This window comes from Elephantulus edwardii, unplaced genomic scaffold (genome assembly GCF_000299155.1).
Source record: "Elephantulus edwardii isolate Elephantulus edwardi_28Jun2011 unplaced genomic scaffold, EleEdw1.0 scaffold00117, whole genome shotgun sequence".
Classification (NCBI taxonomy): Eukaryota; Metazoa; Chordata; class Mammalia; order Macroscelidea; family Macroscelididae; genus Elephantulus; species Elephantulus edwardii.
This window is the reverse complement of record NW_006399867.1, coordinates 7166297-7189074: the sequence shown is the minus strand read 5'-3', so window position 1 is coordinate 7189074 and position 22778 is coordinate 7166297. Positions and strand designations below refer to the sequence as shown.

At 44.9% G+C, this 22778-nt stretch overlaps 1 pseudogene; it reads left to right on the top strand.

The window, feature by feature from the left end:
- Positions 1–2489, top strand: part of LOC102867321 — a 30646-nt pseudogene extending 28157 nt beyond the window's left edge.
- Positions 2490–22778: the final 20289 nt, after the last annotated feature.

Genomic DNA, 22778 nt, shown 5'->3' with positions numbered 1-22778 from the left:
CTGTCATGACAATAATACCTAATAACATCTCCCTTTTAAACAGTTTTCTCCCTCATCTGTTTCAAAGCAGTATACATTATTTACCACATCTTTCTGGGTTTCCATTCATTCTTACATCTTTGCTTTTTTGTTTGTTTTATATTTAACATTTTACAGCAGATTTTCCCTAAATAAATTTTAAACAGATTTATTATTGATTTCCCAACTGCTAATTCTGTGATTTTTTTTTGTCAATTCAGTGAATCCAGCTTGAAACCCAGGTAATGTCCTACTGATGTACTGCTACAATCATTGTTTCATTATCTTCAACAAGATTTTACTTTCAATGCGCCGCCGAGAAGATATCTCCGATGTCGCCGCTCTTCAGTTTGCCTGAAGCGCGGACACGGTTTACAAAGTCTACCAGAGAAGCCTTGAACAATAAAAATACCAAACCATTGTTAAGTACCTTTAGCCAGTTACCTGGAAATGAAAATGAAAAAAAGTGCACTCTTGATCAAGCTTTCAGAGGTGTTCTAGAAGAAGAAATTATGCTAAAGCTTTATGTGGATGATAAAGAAACTTTGCCTAAGAAGTTGGGTATTGGATACTTAACGAAGGAAGCAACCATGAAGACTTTCTGAAATGATAAACCATTCATCGTGTGAAAACGTTTTAGCTATTATTTCACTTGCTATTGGGGGAGTAACTGAAGGTATTTGTACCGCATCCACACCTTTTGTGTTGTTGGGAGATGTGTTGGATTGTCTTCTTTGGATCAATGTGACACAATATTCACTTTTGTGGAAAAAATGTTGCTACTTGGAAATCAAATACTTTCTATTCTGCGGGAAACAATGTGACACAGTATTCACTTTTGTGGAAAAAATGTTGCTACTTGGAAATCAAATACTTTCTATTCTGCGGGGAAAAAATTATTTACTACGTATGTGCAATGATCTCCTCAGAAGATTATCCAAATCTCAGAATACAGTCTTCTGTGGGCGAATTCAACTCTTTTTGGCCAGACTTTTCCCTTTATCTGAAAAATCAGGTCTTAACTTGCAAAGTCAGTTTAATCTGGAAAATGTCACTGTTTTCAATACCAGTGAGCAGGAGAGCACTCTGGGTCAGAAGCATACTGAGGATAGAGAAGAGGGAATGGACGTAGAAGAAGGGAAGATGGGAGATGAAGAAGCTCCAACAACTTGCTCCGTTCCAATTGATTACAACTTGTATCGAAAATTCTGGTCACTTCAGGATTACTTTAGGAACCTTGTGCAATGCTATGAGAAGGTTTCATGGAAAACTTTTCTCAAGTATTCTGAAGAAGTTCTAGCTGTTTTTAAAAGTTACAAATTAGATGATACTCAGGCCTCAAGGGAAAAAATGGAAGAATTAAAAACTGGAGGAGAGCATGTCATTTTGCAAAATTTTTAACAAGTGAAAAGCTGATGGATTTACAGCTGAGTGACAGTAACTTTCATCGACACATCCTGTTGCAGTATCTCATTTTATTCCAATATCTCAAGGGACAGGTCAAATTCAAAAGGTCAAACTATGTCTTAACTGATGAGCAGTCACTTTGGATTGAAGAGACTACAAAATCAGTCTACCAACTACTATCTGAAAACCCTCCCGATGGAGAAAGATTTTCAAAGATGGTAGAGCACATATTAAACACTGAAGAAAACTGGAATTCATGGAAAAATGAAGGTTGCCCCAGTTTTGTGAAAGAAAGAACATCTGATTCCAAGCCTACACATGTTGTACGGAAGAGAGCAGCACCAGAGGACTTCCTGGGGAAAGGACCCAACAAAAAAATTCTGATGGGAAATGAGGAGCTAACAAGGCTTTGGAATCTCTGTCCTGATAATATGGAAGCATGTAAATCAGAAACAAGGGAATACATGCCAACTCTGGAGGAGTTCTTTGAAGAGGCCATTGAACAGGCAGATCCTGAAAACATGGTTGAAAGTGAATATAAGGTTGTGAACAATTCAAATTATGGTTGGCAAGCCCTGAGACTCTTAGCCCGGAGAAGCCCTCACTTCTTCCAGCCAACCAACGAGCAGTTTAGAAGTTTGCCAGAGTATCTTGAAAACATGGTAAGAAAGCTTGCCAAGGAATTACCACCTCCCTCTGAAGAAATAAAAACAGGTGAAGATGAAGATGAAGAAGATAATGATGCTTTACTGAAGGAAAATGAAAGTCCTGATGTTCGGCGAGATAAACCCGTAACTGGGGAGCAGATAGAAGTATTTGCCAACAAGTTGGGTGAACAGTGGAAAGTTCTGGCTCCCTACTTGGAAATGAAAGACTCTGAAATACAGCAGATTGAGGGTGACAGTGAAGACATGAAGCTGAGAGCTAAGCAGCTCCTAGTTGCCTGGCAAGATCAAGAGGGAATCCACGCAACACCAGAGAATCTCATTAGTTCATTAAATAAGTCTGGATTAAGTGACCTTGCAGAAAGTCTAACTAATGACAATGATGAGACAAATAGTTAGCTTATTTCTTTTTCTTTTCTTTTTTTTATTAAAACTGTGATAAGATTTTGTTACCAAGCAGCATTTGATAAGAGGTCCGCTGGTTTTGGTAAACAATAAACATTTTTATAACAGTTAAAAAATTTTTTTACTTTCAAGTCATTTTAATAATATTTTTTAATAATTTTCACACTCTATTGGGTAGCCTAGTTTTGGAATGGGTAAATATGTAGTTGGCCAGATAGCCGTCTTCCAAATTTCTTGGCACAGATAAGTGGGTATTTCCAGTCTGACACTTTTAGAACCAGTGATTTACAGCCTCGGTTCTGACTTATGGCAAACTCCCCATTGGGTTTTCAAGCCTGTAAATCATTACAGGAGGAGACTGCCTATCTTTCTCCTGTGGAGCATGGTGGCTTCAAACTGGCAGCCTTTTTGTCCGCTTTCCAACACATTACTCATTGCACCTTCAAGGTCCTTTACACTGGCACTTAGGAACTAGACACATTACCTTGGAGGCAAGGATTTTGAAGCTCTGTCTCACATACTTTGGGCACGTTGTTGGAGATGGGGAGGACCAGTCCTTGAAGAAGGACATCATGCTTGAAGGGTAGATGGTCAGCGCAGGAGAGACAGACCCTGGAGGAGATGGATTGACACAGTGAGTGTGGCAATGGCTCAGGTGTGTCAGAGAGAGCGAGGTTGGCTCAGGATAAGGCAGCATTCAGATAGCCATTGTTGATAGAGTTACTATGAGTTGTAATCAACTTAATAGCCTTAAGAACAATGACAGCTTCTCCTGAGTTCTGGTGGCCTAGTGGTAAGGAGTTGAGCTTTCAACCCAGAGGCATATAGTTCGAATCCACCAGCTGGGAGAAAGATGGACAATCTCTTTCTGTGCCATTTATTGCCTCTAAAAACCCTCTGGAGGAATCACCAGAGTTAGTTCCGACGTGACGGCACATAACACACATGATAGAACATAATGTCTCGTGTGTTGGCCAAGGATATTGGAGCCAGAAAAAGAAAGAAATCAGTGCTAGAAGAAATACATCCAGAGTGCTCCTTAGAAGCAAGGGCTTTGATCACTTGCTATGCATCAGAAAGCTGGACAATGACTAGGGAGGATAGAAGGAGAATTGATGCCTTTGAGCTGTGGTTCTGGAGAAGAGTATTGAACATACAACGGACTGCTAGTTCATCCTGGAGAGGGTGAAGCCAGGCTGCTCCTTGGAGGTAAGGATTCTGAAGCTTAGTCTGGACATACTTTGGACATGTTGCAGGGAGGGACCAGTCCTTGGAGAGGGACATCATGCTTGGGAGGATGGAGGGACAGCGCAGGAGAGGAAGGCCCTCTATGAGGTGGATTGATTCAGTGACTGGGGTAATGGGGTAGGTGTGTTGGAGATAATAAGATTGGCACAGGATAGAGCAGGGTTTAGGGCTGTGGTACATATAGGATCACTATGAGTCACAGGTGATTCGACAGCACATAACAGCAACAACAACTCCATATAGGATACTTTGCTACTGAAACCAATCAATGGCTCCTGTACACATTGTTCACCTCCTCCTCCTTTAAGTACTTGGGATCATGCAAATAATGATCTCATCAAAAGATGCTCATATTCCTTTGATCAGTAAACAAGAAATTATGTGATGTTCAATGTCTCCTTTTTGGCTTTGGCTGCCAGAAAGCTTGGAGCTAAATTTCATTCTGTGATCAGAAATAAAATTAATCTAGGTTTCATCTTCCTTTACCGGAGCTCTAGTGACCTGGAGATAAGGAATTGTGCTGCCAACCCAAAGGTACTTGGTTCAAATCCACCAGCTGTTCTGAAAAAGAAAAGTGGACAGTCTCTAGTGCGACTCACAGTCTCCAAAAACCTGCTGGAGGGTCAGCCATGAGTTCTGACTCGAGAGCATATAAGAAACAACAGCTTTGCTTTAATGCAATTTGTATTTTAAAATTTCTATTCTATTGATGTGATTGCTCATGTTGCATTTTTTTTAAGTCATCATGAATCCAAGTGCTTGAAAAGTAATTCCACTGTCATGAAGTGAATGCCAGCTCACAGGGAGCTTCCGCCGGGTTTTGCCCCTCAGTCAATACCCAGCTCATGGTGACCCCAAGGACTGTCGAGTACGGCTGAGCTGCACAGGGATAACTTGGCTGTAATCTTTCCAGAAGTGGGTCACCAGGTCTTCCTTGCATGGTGTGAACTTCCCACCTTTAGGCTACCAGCCAATCACGAACTGCTAACACTATCCAGTGACCTTAAATGAATTTGAGTAAAGGGAAAAGAAAAGTACAGCAAGGTTTCAAGAGGACGTTGTCAATTGTAATTAATGTTATGCAGAAGAAATACCATTATATGTAGGAGAAAGATGGGCAGTCTCCTCCCAAGAGATTTACTACTGCCTCTGAAAACCTGCTGGAGGCTCGGTGATGAGTCCTTCCTTGGCCATACCTAACGATAACAACAAACAACAATCCATGCTATAAAATGAAATGTCTACGAGTGACTGAATGATGATAATTTTTTTAAGTGCGTTTTATACCCAGTACTCAAATTTTTACATTTTTAAACAGAGACAAAAGGCATCAAGATGCCAGAGACTACATTTCAAAGCAGAATTTATTCCAATAAAGGAATTCCAATTTGAGAGAAGAGGCAGGGCCACCTCCCACCCCCCCAACTCCCCAGCTGATGGCTCAGAGGTAGAAGCCAACTCTGAGTCCTCAGGCCCCTCCTCCAGGCAGACACTTGACCTTCTGGAGAGTCCACCCTCTGAGAAACAGATGCTGCCACGTTTTCCCAGGCCAGAAGGGATTTCCTGTTTATCTTTCCCGATCAAGCGTCCACATACACAAGATGTGAATCGTTGCAGAGGCCAAATGACAGGAGCTATTTCTGTAAGCCAGTGAGATGTTAAACATGCAGAGGGTGGAGGGGGAGAAAATTTACATTTAAATTAAATTTCAGTCCTGTTCGTCTTGTCTGGGGTCTCCAGAAAGAGCAACAGTGTGAGAGAGAAAAGGGGCGGGGGTGTGTCCAAATGCCCTCAAACCCTCTCCGGCTTCAGTTAGAGGTTCCACAGGTTTCCGTTCCTGGGTCTTAGGAATGATCAGTGCTCTCAGCTGCTGCTAAATGAAAGCCTGGATGTTTTAGTCCACTCAGAGGTGCCTCAGAAGTCAGGCCTGGTGATCTGCTATGGAAATCCTGGGCTTTGAAAATCCTCACACACTTGAGTCATTCATTCATAACTACAAGTACAGTATCAAGTTAATCAGTGGGGCCTGGTAAAATGATAATCTATATTACAGAAAAAGATATAAGCCCTAAAGGGCAAAGACACGGGGAAGAATCAGAGTATCCTTGATAGCTGACCATACACCAGGGTTTCGCCCCATCAGGCATTTGGGGCTAAGGAGCAAAGATGTCAACTTAAAGACTAGGGTGTGCCTGATTCAAGCCGTGGAATTTTCATTTGCTTCCTATGCATCTGAAAGTTGGACAATGAATAAGACAGACCGGGGGGAGACTGAGAAAGATGGGATCAATAAAGTACACTGCATTGAAACACATGAGGGATGTTGTTGTTGTTGTTGTTGTTGTTTAGTGCCAGTCGATTTGCAGGTGACTCATAGCGACCCTATGAAGGAGAGTCCTCGATGCTTGGTTGCCTTTCATCCTGTCTCCAGATGAGGGATAAACTGTTTAAAAGGGAAATGTGATTAGGTATTTTTGTCATGACAGGAGTCCAGAGTGAAGGCTGCAGAGTGGAGTGGACCTGGGGGGAAGGATTGTAAAACAATGAAAGAATTTTTCTTTTCCTTTTCCAAGAGGGTAGTGGAGAGGGTTGGGAGGGGAGAAAAGTGCAACAATGGATGAATAAAAAAAGAAAAAGAAAGAAAAAAAAGAGCAACTCAATCTGTCTTGGAGGAAGTGCAACCAGGGTCCTCCTCAGAGACAAGGATGACGAAACCTAATCTCACATACTTTGGGCCAGGCCTTGGGAAAAGCTACTCTGTGGGAAAGGTGAAGGGGTGAAAGAGAGGAAGCCCCTCAAGGAGAAGAATTGACACAGTGTCCGCAGCAATGAGCTTGAGAATGACTGTGAACAGACAGGCAGAAGACAAGGTTCAGATCTGGAGTTCATGGGGTCACTGTGAGTCGTAGCTGACTGGACGGCACCTAACAACAACAACAACAACAACAACGTGCTCTGTTGTGAGGTCCCGACCGGACATTGTATGGTGTTTAACAGCATCCCTGGTGTCCACACACCAGATGCCAGTAGCAGCCCTCCACCCTAGCTGTGACCATAAAAATGTCTCCAGACACTGCCAAATGTCCCCTGGGGGCAAAATCACTCCCAGTGTGGAGAACCAACAATGACCTCCCAAACACCCAACAGAAAATGTATGTATGCAAGAAAAAGACAATAGCAAGAATACCCCAAAGTGGAAAATACCCAATGAGTGGAAAGGATAGACTGAGTCATAACTGACGTAGGATTGGGTCCAGAGGATTAAGTAAGCTTCCACATAAAGAATTAAGTTGGCCGATGGGCATTTTTTTGGTTTTTGTTTCTGTACCAACAGGTGCCTAGCCCCACATACCTTTCCCAAATCCTGTTTTTCTCCTGAAAAAATGTCAACCAATTTTCTGGAGAATTCATAGAAATCCTGCTCACAACTCAAGCCAAACTATTTAAAACAAACTGACTTTCTAGGGGAAGATTTGAACCAGAGGAAACTGTTATTCTTTTCATAAAATATTGCCAGTAGTGTTATTGTAATGGCTACATGTAAATCTGACAAAATAAGACCCTTGATTCATATTTCTCCTATATGTGCAAAGTAAAAAAAATAATTTCCATAGTCTAATAAGTAACAGAGCACGGTTTAGGGCTGTTGTACATAGGGTCGCTATGAGTCGCAAACGACTTGACGGCACATAACAACAACAACAATAAGTAACAACATCAAGACGACAAAGATTCTCACCACTAGGCTGATTTGAAGAATCATAATAGACAGGGAAGAGATTGAAATTGTTTACAGCTTTAGTTTGCTCGGCTCCACAGTCAACACTCTTGGTACCAGCAGCTAGGAAATAAAAAGATGAATTGCACTGGGAAAATCTTCTGTCAGGGACCTCTCCAGAGTACTGAAGAGCAATGATGTCCATCTGGAGACTAAGGTGCACCTGATCCGGGTCATGGTCTTTGCAATTACTTGCTATGCATCAGAAAGCTGGGCAATGACTAGGGATGATAGAAGGAGACTTGATGCCTTTGAGCTGTAGTGCTGGAGAAGAGTGTTGAATATACCATGGTGATTGTTATTGAACAAACAGATGTGTCCTAGAGAGGGTAAAACCAGGGAGGGTGCTCCTTGGAGACAAGGATTCTGAAGCTTTATCTGACATACTTTGGGCATATTGTGAGGCGGGACCAGTCCTGAAATGTTATGTTTCTTAGCATAGAAGCTTCTGTGGCAGAGCCCACGTTGAAGGATTTGTTATTGTTAGGTGCCATTGAGTTGAGTACAACTCATAACAACCCTAGGAACAATTAATCTGAACCCCGTCCAATCCTATGCCATCTTCATACTTACTGACCCACTAGAGTCCATAGCTGCATGCCAATTCAGTTATCATAGTCCCACTTATGTGAACCCATTTCTTAGAATCCCCCAAATTGTTTTATGAACATGAAGGCCCTGGCCACTTAAATCCCTTTATAATCTTATGGAAATAGGGATTTAACTCCAGGAGGTGCTGAGATGTGTGTTGCCTTTTGCCCCTTTCAGAGCTTTTTAATAACTGCTTTGCTTGTATGAAAAGTACTGGTCTCCACTTGGTCATCATCATCCCAGCTAGTGGGAGGAAAGAACCTGTCCCTTTGCAAGGCTGAGCGTCTTCTCTGCAACGATAATCACATCATGCTGCAAACCACAGTGAGGTCAAACAAAGATTACTGCACCACACCCTTCAGGTAAATCGTGCTGAGCAAAAGAATTCAGTTATGCGCACCAACAAGAGCCCCTGTATTTAAAGAAACAAGCATTCCAATGCCTTTGATGTCAGAAGTCAGCATAATAGCTCTGGTGGTGTAGTTCACCAGAAGTTGAGAGCTGTTAACCCAAAGCCCAAACTTGCTTCTCTGGTGGTTCAAATCCATCAGAAAGTCTGCGGGAGAAAGACAGACAATCTCTCTCCCTCGCAATTTCCAGCCTCAGAAACCTTCTGGAGTGTCAGCTAGGAGTCAGCTCTGACACAACAGCACATAACAACGATAACATGGATGCAACCGGAAACACATTATTCTGTTTATCTAAATCATGGAGTTAAAGAGCATCCCCTTAACCCGCATCTTTCACCCCTTGGCTTCCTCATCCCGAAGGTCTCACTTCCATGAGTGACTGATCCTCAGTCTCAGTTTCTGAGCATGCTTGGGATGGGAGAGGGACCTTTAGATACTCCCAATGAAGACAGATCAACAGGCACCACAACAGATGGAGAAAAGATTTAAATTAGTCAGGAAATCAGGAAATGTATTGCATTGGCAAAGTTTGCTGTCAGGGACCGCCCTAAAGTCCTGAAGAGCAATGATGTCACTTTAAAGACTAAGGTGTATGTTAGTCAAGCCATGGTCTTTCTAAGCACCTGCAATGCATCTGAGAGCGGGACAATATATAAAGATGACAGGAGAAGAATCAAGGCCTTTGAGTTGGGGTCTTGGAGAAGAGTATTGAATATCTCATGGACTGCCAAAAGAACAAACAGATTTGTCTTGGAGAACATGCAGCCAGCGTGGGCTCCTTAGAGGCAAGAACGGCGAAACTTTGTCTCACATGCTTTGGACATGTTGTCAGGAGGAGCCAGTCCTTGGAAAGGGACATCACGCTTGGAAAGGTAAAGGTTCGGCAAAAGAGAACAAACCCTCGGCAAGATGAACGGACTCAGTGACTGCAGCAAAGGGCGTCATAGATTGTGAGGCTGGCACAGGATAGGACAGGGTTCAGATTTGTTGTTCATAGGGATGCTAGGAGTCAACTGTGACTTGATGACTCCTAACAACAACAACGGTGGAGATGGGCAGCGGAAGGACCCGCCCGTGGTCTGGCCTCCAGTGGGAACACGGACAGTGCTTCCTGATTTAGTTTAGGAGCCAACCTTAAGACAGGGCTTGGGATGTAAATTCCAAGTGATCCTGGAATTGCAAGGAAGCATTGCAAGAGGAAGAAATGCAGATCAGAGACAGGGAAGCAGCCACGAATGGTGTATTACCAGCCATGTTGCTACTGTACGCCCCTGCGATCAAGCCCAGGGAACTCTGGGAGCCTGAGTACAAAGCTGGCGTCTCGGCAAAGAGCCACGGGGGACGCAGGGAGCTGGGGAACATCCTCACTACCTCCCTTGACTAAGGGCTGCCCCCAAGGTGAGCACTTCCCCCGCAGCACCCCTCGCGTGTCCCGCATGTGGGTGGTCTGTCCTGGCTGCAGATGTTGAGGAGGTGAGAGGGTAGCATGGCCACACAAGGAACCTGGCTGGATTTGTCCCTACGAAACAGGGCACGTCCAGGTCCACCCTGTGTGCTGTCTTCATCAAGAATGACACAGAGGGAGCTCAGGGGGCCATACGGCAAGAAGCTGTGCTGCAATCCCAAAGGTGCACGGTTCGAATCCACCAGATGCTCCACTGGAGAAGGAGGGGCAATCACTTCCTGTGCCAGTCAGATCTGATTCAACAGCACACAGAAAGGGGGGGGGGAAGACTAGACACAGAGGAAGAAGTGAGGTGAGTGGCTTTGTAATGACAGATGTAGATAAGGAGCCTCTTGTGATGACAGATGTGTTCGTTGCAAGGTGATTATTCTGACTCCTGGTGACCCCCATGTGAACAGAGCTGGCCCACATGGTTTTCGAGACTGTGACCTTTTAGAAGCACACCATTTAAGATTCCCTGGAGTGGGGGACACTAGCCTAGGAAAAGTGCAGGGCGGAGGGGGGAAATCACGTCTCCCCATTTCCTGTGGGCTGGGGCCTGATACCCACTCACATGCCAATCTGAGGCCCAACCCAACCAGGACTGATAGACAGCCAGATTGACCAATGGGGAAAGCCTGGTGGGAGGAAGCCAAGGATGGCTCCTGGAGTTGGAACCTGCTCGTACCTGACGGCCTAGGGCATTTCCAAGTAAATTGCAGGGGAGAAGATTGCTCATCTTTCTCCGATGGAGTCACTGGTGGATTCGAACCACAGGAGAGATGCTGCCTTTGGGTTAGCACCGCAACTCTCTACAGACTACGCTACCAGAGCTCTCCTTACCTAGGAAGCTACTTAACTGAAGGGATTGAAGGCAGCAGCATCTTTCATAAGATGCAAAGGAGAGCAAAGAAACCCCCGCCCCAGGTCCAGGAGAACTGCAGGGCGCCCCCTCTGGACCACACACACACACACACTCTCACACCCTGAAACTCCCGCTAACCTCTGAGCAGCAATGTTTTCTCTTCTGGCTTGGACCATTCATCAAAAAAAAATCAAAATTGCTTCCTGATGCTGCTAATGCAATAGCAGTGGCTCTCATTGCTAAGACTCGTATCCTTTTGCTAAGAAAGGCACATTCACTAACTCATCTAATCCTTCAAACTCACCCCCATCCAGAAAGCCTGATAAAGAAGCTCCATTATTGCTCTGGTTGCTCATAAGCTTAGAGCAAGCGTGTCAGCAGCTCAGGTACCCACAGGGCAGGCCAGTAAATACCAGGATGTTGTTATGTGCTGTAGTGTCAGAACCGACCCATAGCTGACCCTCCTGTAGATCCTCAAAGGTAGTAAATCTCACAGGAGGGGATTGCCCATCTTTCTCCCAGAGAGTGGGTTGGAACCATATGCCTTTGGGTTGGCAGAGAAGCTGCTTACCATGGTGGATGGATATATTGTTGTTGTTGTTGTTGTATAAAGTTGAGTAGAACCAACCCATACCTAACCCACTAGTGGGTTTTTAGAGGCAGTTAATTGCATGGGACGAGATTGCCCATCCTTCTCCTACAGAGCAGCTGGTGGATTTGAACCACATGCCTTTGGGATTGCAGTACAGCTTCTGAGGATTAATAAGGATTTCCTGGACTTGAGAATCCCAGGATGTTGCCAACTGTTCACATGCTCAGCTGCTAACACAGGCTACAGACTGGAGTCCATGTGGCAGGGTAGTGGCACCTCGGGAGAAAGGCCTGGAGATCAAGTTCCAAATGACTAGCCACCAAGGAAAACCGTCAGGAGCAACAGTTCTGCTCTGACATGCACAGAACTGCCATGCAGTTGATGACAGCTGAGGAGCTGAGGTGGCGCAGTCTGTAGGGCTGATGCAAAGGCTGTGCTTTTCTGCTGATTCAAATCCACCAGCAGGATCAAGGAAGAAAGATGGGCAATCTTCCCTTTGTGACTTTATAGGCTGCAAAACTCAGTGGAGGGTCAGCTATGAATTGGTTCCAACTCAAGAGCAATGAATTTTGATGGCAACTGGTTAGTGTTTTTTATAGGAATATGGGTCCGAGCCAAGCCTGTGTGATGTCTTTACAAAGCAGAAGAGACACAGGGGAAGACGAGAAGGCAGAAGCCACAGGATGACTGAGTTAGAGATGGAACTGTGATGTGACTTCAAGCCAAGAGCTGTTAAAAACAGGAAAGCATCATCACCAGGCATTTTTTTTCCTTCAAAAACACAGCCCTTAGAATGGGACTGACATCAGGGTTGGAGTAAGACTGAAAAAGAGTGGCTAAATTATACTGCATTGAAAGAGATGAGGGAGAGAACTGTTTAAAGGCTGTATATGATTGGGTATTATGGTCATGACAGGAGTCCAGAATGAAGGCTGCATAGTGGAGTGGACTTGGGGAGAGGGACTGTATACCAATAAAAGAATTTTTCTTTTACTTTTCAAAGAGAAGAGTGAACTGGGGGGTGGGGCAAGGAGAAAAATGCAACAATGAATGAATAGAAATTCAAAGTCTCTGTAAATGTTCATTAAAAGAAAAACATTTGGTGTAGAAAAAAAAATTTACAAAAACAACGCCACCAAAACGCAACCCTGCTGACACCCTGCATTGAACTTGTACGTAGGTACAAACACAGGCCTGATGGTACCTGACAACTGGGCGCCCAGGACGCTTGAAGAACCCCTACTGAGTAAGGTGTCAGGGGTGCCTTGACATCATCATCACTGTCACTCGGCATGTCCCTCCACGGGTCTTAGTCGTGCACAGGGCCCATCTCCAGGCCAAGTCTGTTCTAGGAGGCTGATGACAAGATTCCAACTTAGAAGTCCGCTTCCTGCCATTGTTCCCAATGTCTCTGTCTCAAGACAGAGAGAGATGATGTCATGGGAACTGACACCTTTGTCCTAGCGGGAAGGGCAAGGGCGCTGTGTGCAAGGGCTTTCTTAGAAGAGCCTCTCTCACGCCTGAAGGCTCATGGGGCAGCTTTGGCCCGAAGCTCTGTTGCGTTGTTAGTTGTCCTTGAGCCAATTCTGATTCACGACGAGCACATACGCACAACGTAGAACTGTGCTCCACACGGTTCCCAGTTACTGTAGAAAATGGGCAGCGTTGCACAGAATGGGAGCTGCAGAACATGTAACTGTGCTCGGGAAGAGCTGGCAGAGCATGAGGATCAAGAAGCAGAGGCTCAAACAAAACAGCAGGAAACCGTGTCGTGTGAAATCACGAGAGATGTGTGTCGGGGTTGCATCCCTTTGGCTGTTCAAAAGCAGATCAGCAGGCCTGTCTTCAAAGGCACCCCCAGGTATGCTCAATGTGCCAGTCTTTTCAGCTTACAGATGAGCATCTGACTAGTAGCTTGACTCTTGGCACTCAAGGGGCATCCACCACCCCAACCTGTCTCCCAAACCAACAGCTCCAGGAAGGTGACTCTATTGTGATCCCACCTTAAGAACCCCTGCCCCTGCACACCCATGTGTATCGAGGCTTTGTTCACAATAGCAAAGAGCTAGAAACAACTCAAGTGCCCATCAACAAATGAATGGATAGAAAAGCTCTGGTATATATTCACACAATGGAATACTATGCAGCACTGAAAAACAAGGAACTCATGAAATACTATTCAGACTGGGTCACCCTGGAGGACATAGCTGAGTGAAATAGCTCAGTCACAAAAGGACAAACACTGCATAGGGCCACTGTTGTAAAATGGGACTGACATCAGGGTTGAGGGAAGACAGAGAAGGAGGAGAGGAATGATGTATACTGCATTGAAACAGATGAGGGAGAGAACTGTTCAAAAGGGTTATATGATTGGGTATTATTGTTTACAGGAGTTCCAAATGAAGGCTGCACAGTGGAGTGGACTTAGCGGGAGGGATTGCCTAATAATGAAAGAGTTTTACTTTTCAAGGAGAAGAGTGAATTGGGGGAGGGGGTTGCAGGGAGAAAGGTGCAACAATGAAAGACTGGAAACCCTAAGTCTCTGTAAATTGTCATTAAAATGAATTAAAACAAAACAAAAACCCCACAGTATATAGAAATGATTATACAAAACACAATTTGAATGAAAGAATGTGTGAACCATGGTGCATATGAATGAAACACAATGTATACGACGAGTTTTGTATGTGAACCAATATAAAACAAAAGCATTTTTTTAGAAAGAAAAAAAGAAAGAACCTCTGCCCCCTCCTCACAATCTCTGTTGCCGCAGGCACTATATCAATCTATCTCCTTGTGGCCCTTCCTTCTTGGATCAACCCTCTAGCTTACCAAGCAGGATGCCCTTCTTCAAGGACTCTGTGTAACATGATCAAAGTAGCTAAGGCCCAGGCCCACCATCTTTGATTCTAAGGAGGATTCTGGCTCCATTTCTTCTAAGTCCATGATATTCAATAGTCTTCACCAGCATCACAATTCAAAGACATTAATGCTTCTTTGAACTTCTGTATTCATTGTCCAACTTTGGCATAAATATAGAGAATCCAACATTACCCTAGCTTGGGGCAGGTGCACCTTAATCTTTGAAGTGACATCCTTACTCTTTAAGATTGTAGAGCTCCTTTACAGAGGATTTGCTCAGTGCAGTACATCACTTGATTTCTTGACTGCTGCTTCCATGAGTGTTGACTACAGATCCAAGTAAAATTAAATCATGGACAGCTTTAATCTTTTCCTCATTTGTTTTTTTTGGTGATGTTGTTTATTGGTCCAGATGTGAGGATTTTTTTTTTTGGGGGGGGTGTTGAGGTTGAATCCACAATGAAGACTTTGAGCTTCATCCAAGACTGCAAGGCCTCTTCACTTTCAGTAAGCAAGATCTATGTCATTTGTATGTCATAATCTGTTGATATTTCTTCTTCCAATCCTGATGCCACATTCTTCTTTGTATAGTGCCAGATTCTTGGATTATCTGCTCTGCATATAGGGTGAATAGGTACAGTGAAGGGATACAATGCTGATACACACTGTTCCCAAATTTAAACTATGTAGTATCCTCTTATTTGAACCACTACTTCTTAGTCAGTGGACAGTGGTCTTGTTCAAGAAACACACTTCAGTGTTCTGGAATTCTCATTCACTGTAATACTGTCTATGGCTTGCTATGATTCACACAGTTGGATACATTCACATAGCAGATAAAACACAGGCACATATCTTTCTGGAATTCTCTCCTTTAGCTAAGATGCATCTGATATCACTTAGCAACACTATCCTTTGTTCCACATCCTTTTCTGAATTCATGCTGAAGCTGAAGAAAAGGAAAACAATTCCACAAGAGCCAAAATGTGGCCTTGAATAGATCTCACCTGAATTTAGAGATTGTACTGGCAAGAATCTGTGCTGCAATCCTGACAGCATTTGGTTCAAGGCCACCAGCCGCTCTACAGGAGAATGATGGGTAATCTCCTTCTGTGCTATCAACAGCTTTTGAAAACCCACCAGAGGGTCAGCTATGGGTCAGTTCTGACTATAGTATACAACAACAGCAACAAATCAAGAATTTATTTGATGCATTAAAGTCTAATAATTAAAAACCAAATGAATTGTGGGAGGACATCATCTAAGAAGAAAGCAAACGTATTTCAAAAGATAGGAAAGAAAGGAAGGAAGGAAGGAGGGAGAGAAGGAAGGGAGGGAGGGAGGAAGGAAAGAAGAAGGAAGAAAGGAAGGAAGGAGGGAAGAGAAGGAGGGAGGGAGGGAGGGAGGGAGGAGGGAAAGAAGGAAAAAACTACACAAAACAAAAAATTTTTTAAAAAATAGGAAAGAAAGAAAAGCCCAAAATGGATGTCAGAAAAGACTTCAAACTTGTTTTAGAGTGAAAAGAAGCTTAAACAAAAGAAACAATAAGAGAACTGAATAGAAAATTGCAAAGGATGCCTTGAGAAGACAATGAAAAGTGTTGTGTTATGATGAAATGTGCAAAGACTTCGAAAACCAAAAGTGATGAACATGTTTGGCATTTCTCAAGCTGAAAGGATTATAGGAAAAAGAAATTTGAAGCCTTGAGTTGCAGTACAGAAGGAGCCTGTGAGTCAAATATTCAAAGACACAGGAAGCACCAGTAGAAGTTGGAAGGAATATAGAGAGTCATTCTGCCAAAAAGAACTGGTCAGTGCTCAGTCATTTTAGGAAATAGCATGTGATCAAAAGCCAAGTTCTGAATAAGGAAATCTTTGCTGCACTGGTGAAAAAAAACAAAGCAGCAAGAATTGACGGAATATCGATTGAGCTGTTTCAACAAACAGATGCAACCCTGGACTTGCTGGCTTGTGAGTGCCAATAAGTCTTGCTGGAGGATCTTCCTTCTTCTGTTGAACCTCTGGTTTACCAAGTAAGATGTTCTGCTCCAGGAACTGGCCCTTCTTGTTAGTGTGCCCATAGGATGTAAGACAAAGCTCACTCTCCTGGTTTCAGAGTTGTTGGTGATACACCCACATGTAACCGGGATACACTTTGAGTGTTGAAGCAAGAGTAGGGTCAGCAAACTCCTCCCAGGAAGGATCACATAGTCAATATGCAGACTTAGCGGGTCACATAGTCACCACAGCAACTACTCAACTCTGTCACTGCAGTGTGAAAGTTGCCATAAGACAGTACATGAATCCATGGACAGGGCCCTTGTTCCAATGAGACTTTATTTACAGAAACAGGCAGCGGACTGGACTTGGGCCTTGGCCTGATCCAGAAGAATGCCTGGGAGGCATACAGAAAAATGAGCTGTGAGGAGATGCGCGTGAGTCCCCAAGCGTTCGTAAACAGGGGTGTCTGTGTGAAGCCCGGCCAGCTGAGTCCCTGCGTAAAAGCAAAGACAGACGCAGTCAGCACAGTGCGCCACCCCCAAGGCTTGCCCTGCTTCTCTGGGGGGGGACCATGGAGTGCGGGGAAAAGGCCTCCCGCAGAAAGAAGAACGAGCTGGCGCATCCAGTTTGCATCTGGAGCCTGTAGGGGTTTTCCTCACTGCCCCAGGGGCCACCTCTCACCCCCCTTTTCCTGTCTGCCCACAAGACATGAAGTCAGCTCTGTGGAAAGGGGCGGGGACACCGGGAAAATGAAAACGGAACCTGGAGCATGGAAGGCGGGGTTTCAGGGGAGAAAGCTTCGCCCTGTCCAGCCTGGGGTGGCTTTTCCAGACGACTCGTCAGCTACTGCCTGTGGGCTTCAATTTGTCCATCCCCCTGCGCCCCGCTTCATGCATGACTAACCTCCAAAGGTCTGGAGATTGAAGTCGCATGGACTCGCTTACTGAGTCACTTGACTTGTCATAATCGTTTCCCCCTCCTGGTTGAAATGTGTTCTAATGGTTTCGTTTTTTATAAGGATCCACACTCACCCTTCAGAGGCACAGTTCCTACTTCAAGCAGGCCAGCGATGAACTAACTGAAGAGCTGGGAGCTGGGCCTCTGTTTTTTCATCTGTAAAGTGGGATGAAGTTATACCCCCTCGTAAGATTCTGGATGATTGAGAATCGAATGAGCCCATTTATCACGGAGCTGCAGATTAAACGGTGTGTAAAGTGGTCTGGGCCCTGAGCCAGACCCCCTGGGATAGCTAATGCGAAGAAGGACTCCAAGACACTAGGCTCAAACCAAAAACCAAAGCCACTGTCATCAAGCTGATTCCGGCTTAGAGTGGCCCCATAGCATGAATTACAGCTGTTCAATCGCGGTTCCAAGGCTGTGCTGTTTCCAGCCGCAGATTGTCACATCATTCTCCTGTACGGCCTCCTGGGCTTGAACCAGAGTGCCGATCTGACCCACATGGGCTAGTGTTTGACTTTTCAGCTCCCAGATGGCATAGTTTCAGAAGTTACTGAGGAATAACTGAAGACAGGATGAAGTGGGCTCTAACTCACTGTGACTTTATATATGTTGTTGTTATGTGCCATCAAGTCTCTTGTGACTCATAGCAACCCTGTGTACAACAGCCCTAAACCCTGCTCTGTTCTGTGCCAATCACACTGTCTACGATACACTCATCCTGATTACCCCAGTCACTAAATCAATCCACCTCATAGAGGGTCTTCCTTTCCTGCACTGTCCTTCCACCCTCCCAAGCATGATGTCCCTCTCCAAGGACTGGTCCCCAGGCTGTTGTAAGGAGGGACTTTATATACACAACGACACAAAACACAGCCCATCTTACAGCATCTCCACAATCATCGATGTCCACCTGGCCGTCCGATCCCACCTTAATGATACTGTACAATTTAGGACCTAATGGAACCAAGAAGAGAGCCCTGGCTGGCATAATGCTTCTGTGCCAACTGCTAACTTAAAGTTTGGCAGTTCAAACTCACCCACACCACTGTGGCACCACTGAAGAAAAGACCTGGTGATTGGCTGCTGTGAAGAAAACTGAACAGGGAGTTTCTACTCTGTGGCAAATGGGGTCACTGTGAGTTTTTTTGGTTCATAGTCCAAGAGAGGAGCATCTACTCTCTTGTCTATATATTGACACAGAAAATGAAGGACTTGAGAAATAAGGTTGTCATAGGAGATACTTTTGCTTCCCAGTAAATTAGTTAGATTAGAGTGGCCTAGTGGCAAGAAACTGCACTGCAATCCTGAAGGCACATGGTTCGAATCCACCAACTTCTCCGCAGGACAAGGCTGGACAGTCTCCTCCCGTGAGATTAACTGCCTCTGAAAACCCACTGGAGGGTCAGCTGTGGGTTGGTTCCGACTCTCTGGTACACAACAGCAACAGGGTACTGTAGTAATGAAGAATCCCACTATTTCAGAGATCACTAAGGTTTATCTCTCACGTGTGCCATGTTCAGTGACCCCTATGAAGAGCTGGTGACCCCTAAGGATAGGTGACATCTTTGTAGTGACCCAGGGGTCTAGGCTGACTCATCCTCTACTACTTATACTGACACAAACATGCTTCCCTCTGGTCATTGGTCAGAACTGGTCCACGGCCCTAAACTACTAGGAAGTGTAGGGTTACTTCACAGATAGTCAGCAAAGGGTGACCGGGAACAACTCAGACTTCCTGACGGGTCTCTAGGGTTTGGGTCTAGTGAAAGAACGTTCAAAACCGTGCTTTGAAGGTTTGGAAAGTGGAGGTTCACACTAATTAAGACTCATTGAGATCTAGGTATGATCCAAGCCATTGTATTTTCAATTACTTTCTATGCAGCTGAGAGTTGGACAATGAGAGGAGGACAGAAGAATAATAGATGTCTTTGAGCTGTGGTGCTGGAGAAAAGTAGCAAATACTCCCGGATTGCCAAGACAGCACACAAATGTATGGTGGAGAGGGTGCAGCCAGGGTGCTCATTAGATAGTGAAACTTCATCTCACATACTTTAGATATGTTATTAGGAGGGATAAGTTCTAAAGAAAAGGACATCACGCTCAGATAATTAGAGAGTCAGCAAAGGAGGGGATGAGACTTATTGAGACGAACTAACACAGTGATTCAAGTGTGGCAGAGAAAGGGAGCTCTAGTGGCCTAGTGGCAAGAATCTGTGCTGTGATCCTGAAAGCACATGGTTCAAATCAACCAGATGCTCCGCTGGAGAAGGAGGGGCAATCTCCTCCTGTGTCAGCTGGATCAAATTCGATGGTACACAACAACAACAACAACAATTAAGTGTGACAGAGATGGTGAGGATGGCACAGGATAGAGAAGGGTTCAGACCTGGCGTTCATAGGGTCGCTATGAGATGTAGTCAATGGCACCTCACAACAACAATTGACTGGACAGCAAACAACAACAGCAGAGGAAAAAAATAATCATTCTAAATCTTTGGCTAAAAATAAATAAATCAATGGAGCTCTTTTCAACCTGTGGTTTCTTACCATTCAAGATCCTGACTGGCTCCTGACTCCTCTTGGAACCATTTACCACCCTGGCTGAAATGTGTTCTGATGACTTCACTTTGATAAGGATCGACAGCTGTCCCATCAGAGGCACAGCTCCTAATTCAAGGAGACCAGTGATTAAATAAACCAATCCGGGGAGATAAACCCTTTTGATGAGATGAGGTCCTTAAAAGCTTTTAGTCTGAGTCTGGCATGCAGTAGGACTCTTGCTGGTTTTTTAGCGGCCCCCCATCCCCTTCCTGGCTTCATTTGTTGACTCCTGGATGGATTTACATTTTCCTAAGTGCCAGCTCCAGTCACTGGTTCTCAGCATGGGTGGGAGACAGAGGCAACGCGTGGGCAAAATCACTGAATATTCATGGAAATAGCATTTTGTACGTTCTTGCTGGATCAGAAGACTAAAGAAAGGAGTTACTGTCCCACCAGAGAGAGAAAAAGCAGCTTATCTTTGTTGACAAGTCACAGGATGATTCTGAGGATGGTGTTTTGGTTTGGGGGTTTGGGTTTTTTGATTTTTTTTAAATTGTTTCGTCTCCTTGGGGTTGAAGGAAAGCGGAACTGCCTGCGGGATCAGATCTCGTGTCTGTTCGTAATGAGATTTCGCCTTGTGCCTCCCACTTGAAAGAGTCTGTCCTTGGGTTTTGTTTCACCCGTGAAGCAAACCGCACAAACCCAGCGTACAGCAGGTAAGGAGCTCACAGGCACCGCACTTGCCCTGGCTGTATTTTACAATCATCTCCAGCCAATCTCATTGAGCTGATTTTGGCTGTGGGCAACACCCTGTGAGTTAGAGTAGGTCTGTGTTCTGTTAGGCTTTCAGTGGCTGATTTTTTTAAAGTTGATCACGAGGCCTTACTTCCAAGTGCCTCTGAGTGGATTAGAACCATCTATCTCTGTTGACTGTTGGCTGTAAAACACATACACCCCTCCCCCCCCAAAAAAAACAACACAACTCATGCTCACTCTTCTTTCACCCTTAGAGGTTCTGATCCTTTTGACCTAGGCTGAACCGAAGCTGTTATTTTTAGGCAGCCCTTTATATATTGTTATGGAAACAACTGGCCTCTGCTTTTTGCCCAGGTTCCACGCAATGAAAAGCAAATTGGGAGAAAATTCTTAAGAAAAGAAGGGACTTGATCCTCCCACCGGATGCGCTTTCTCCTGATGACACACAAATCAGATCTCCCCAAACGCAGACTCCATTAGGTCCTGCAGAAGGACACCTGTTCCTCCTGTCGTGGGCAGACGGAGGGCAGGGTGCCTGAGGACGCCTCTCCCTCCAGTGGACTCACCTTCCTGCGGCTCCAGAGATGCTGGCTATCGCTCCCAAGAGGACACAGCCAACCTCAGAATAGCTCTTCTCGGCTTTACACACATTGCTTCTGGATCTCCAGAAGAAAACCTGTAAAATAAGGATGTCTCATGTCCACTGTGCAGTGAACGTGGGCGGGAGGGGGCTCGGACTCCAGTCCTGGCAATACTCATAGAGCATTCACTATATGGTTAGGTGTTTCATTACTGAGTGCCGAGGACTCAACTCCAATTCATAACGACCCTGTGCTGTCAGGAAACTCTGCCTGATGCCCCACCATCCTCATAATCGCTGTTGTAGTTAAACCCACTGCTGCAGTTACTGCGCCAGCCCATGGTCAAGGCATTGCTGTTGAGTCAAACCGACTCAGAGCTGTTCCTTCCTCCAGCCAGTTTTAGAGGCTATAAATCTTACTGAAGGAGATTGTCCATCTTTCTCCTGTGAACCAACTGCCTTTGGGTTGGCAACGCAACTCCTTACTCACTAGGTCAGAAATCCCACAATCCATGATGGTTGTTGTTGTTGTTGTTGTTGTTGTATACCATCGAGTTGGAGCTGACCCATAGCTAACCCCCCAGAAGATTTTCAGAGGCAGTAAATCAGACAGAGGAGATTGCCCATCTTTCTCCTGCAAAGCAGCTGGTGGATTTGAACTGCCTACCTTTGCATTGGCAACACAATTCCTTACTATTAAGCCACCAGATCTTCCTTAATCCATGGTGGTGGTGGCTACTGTTGCTATGTACCATCGAGTCAGAATCAACCTATAGCTGAGCCTACAGCAGGTTTTCAAAGACAGTTAATCACACGGAAGATTGCCCATCCTTCTCCCGCAGAGCAGCTGGTGGCCTCGAACCATGTGCCTTTGGGATTGCAGCACCGCTTCTTGCCACTAGGCCACCAGAATAGAAATGGTATCACTATGGAACAGAGTCCCTGAATGGTGTAAATGGCTAGGTGTTTGACTGTTGTTGTTCTTAGGTGCCATCGAGTTGAGTACGATAGTGACCCTATGAACAAAAGATCTGAACCCAATCCTGTCCTGCCCCATCCTCACACTTCCTGACACACAAGAGCCCATTGCTGCAGTCACTGTGTCAAGTCACCTGGTCGAGGGTGTTCAAATGCACCCAGAGGTGCCTTGGAAGAAAAGCCTGGTGATTTACTCCCACGAGGTCACACACAAGGTTGGAATTTTTGTGGAGCAAAATTCTACTCTGTACATAGGGGTCACTGTGAGTCAGAATCAAATCAGTGGCAACTTTTTTTCCAAATTAGTTCTCATTTCGTTAATACGATCTTCTATTTGTTTCTAGCATTTCAGTGGCAGACTCTTAGGTGCCCACTACTTCCATGCTTCCTTCTATTTTAGTGAAGATGCCCTGTGCCATATGCCAGGAGATCTTTCCCAGCTTCTCTTGCAGCTCAGAGTGGTCATGTGACATGCGCTGGCCAATGGGATCTAAGAGGGAGTGTAATGGGTCTCTAATGCAGTCTCTCTTCTTCCTGACTTAAATGGTTGACTCTGGAGAACATTATGCTGAGTGAAATATCCCAGTCACAAAAGGACAAATATTACATGATGCCACTGTTGTAGAATGGGACTTTCCTTGGGGATGGGGTGAGACTGAGTAAGATGGGTTCAATAAT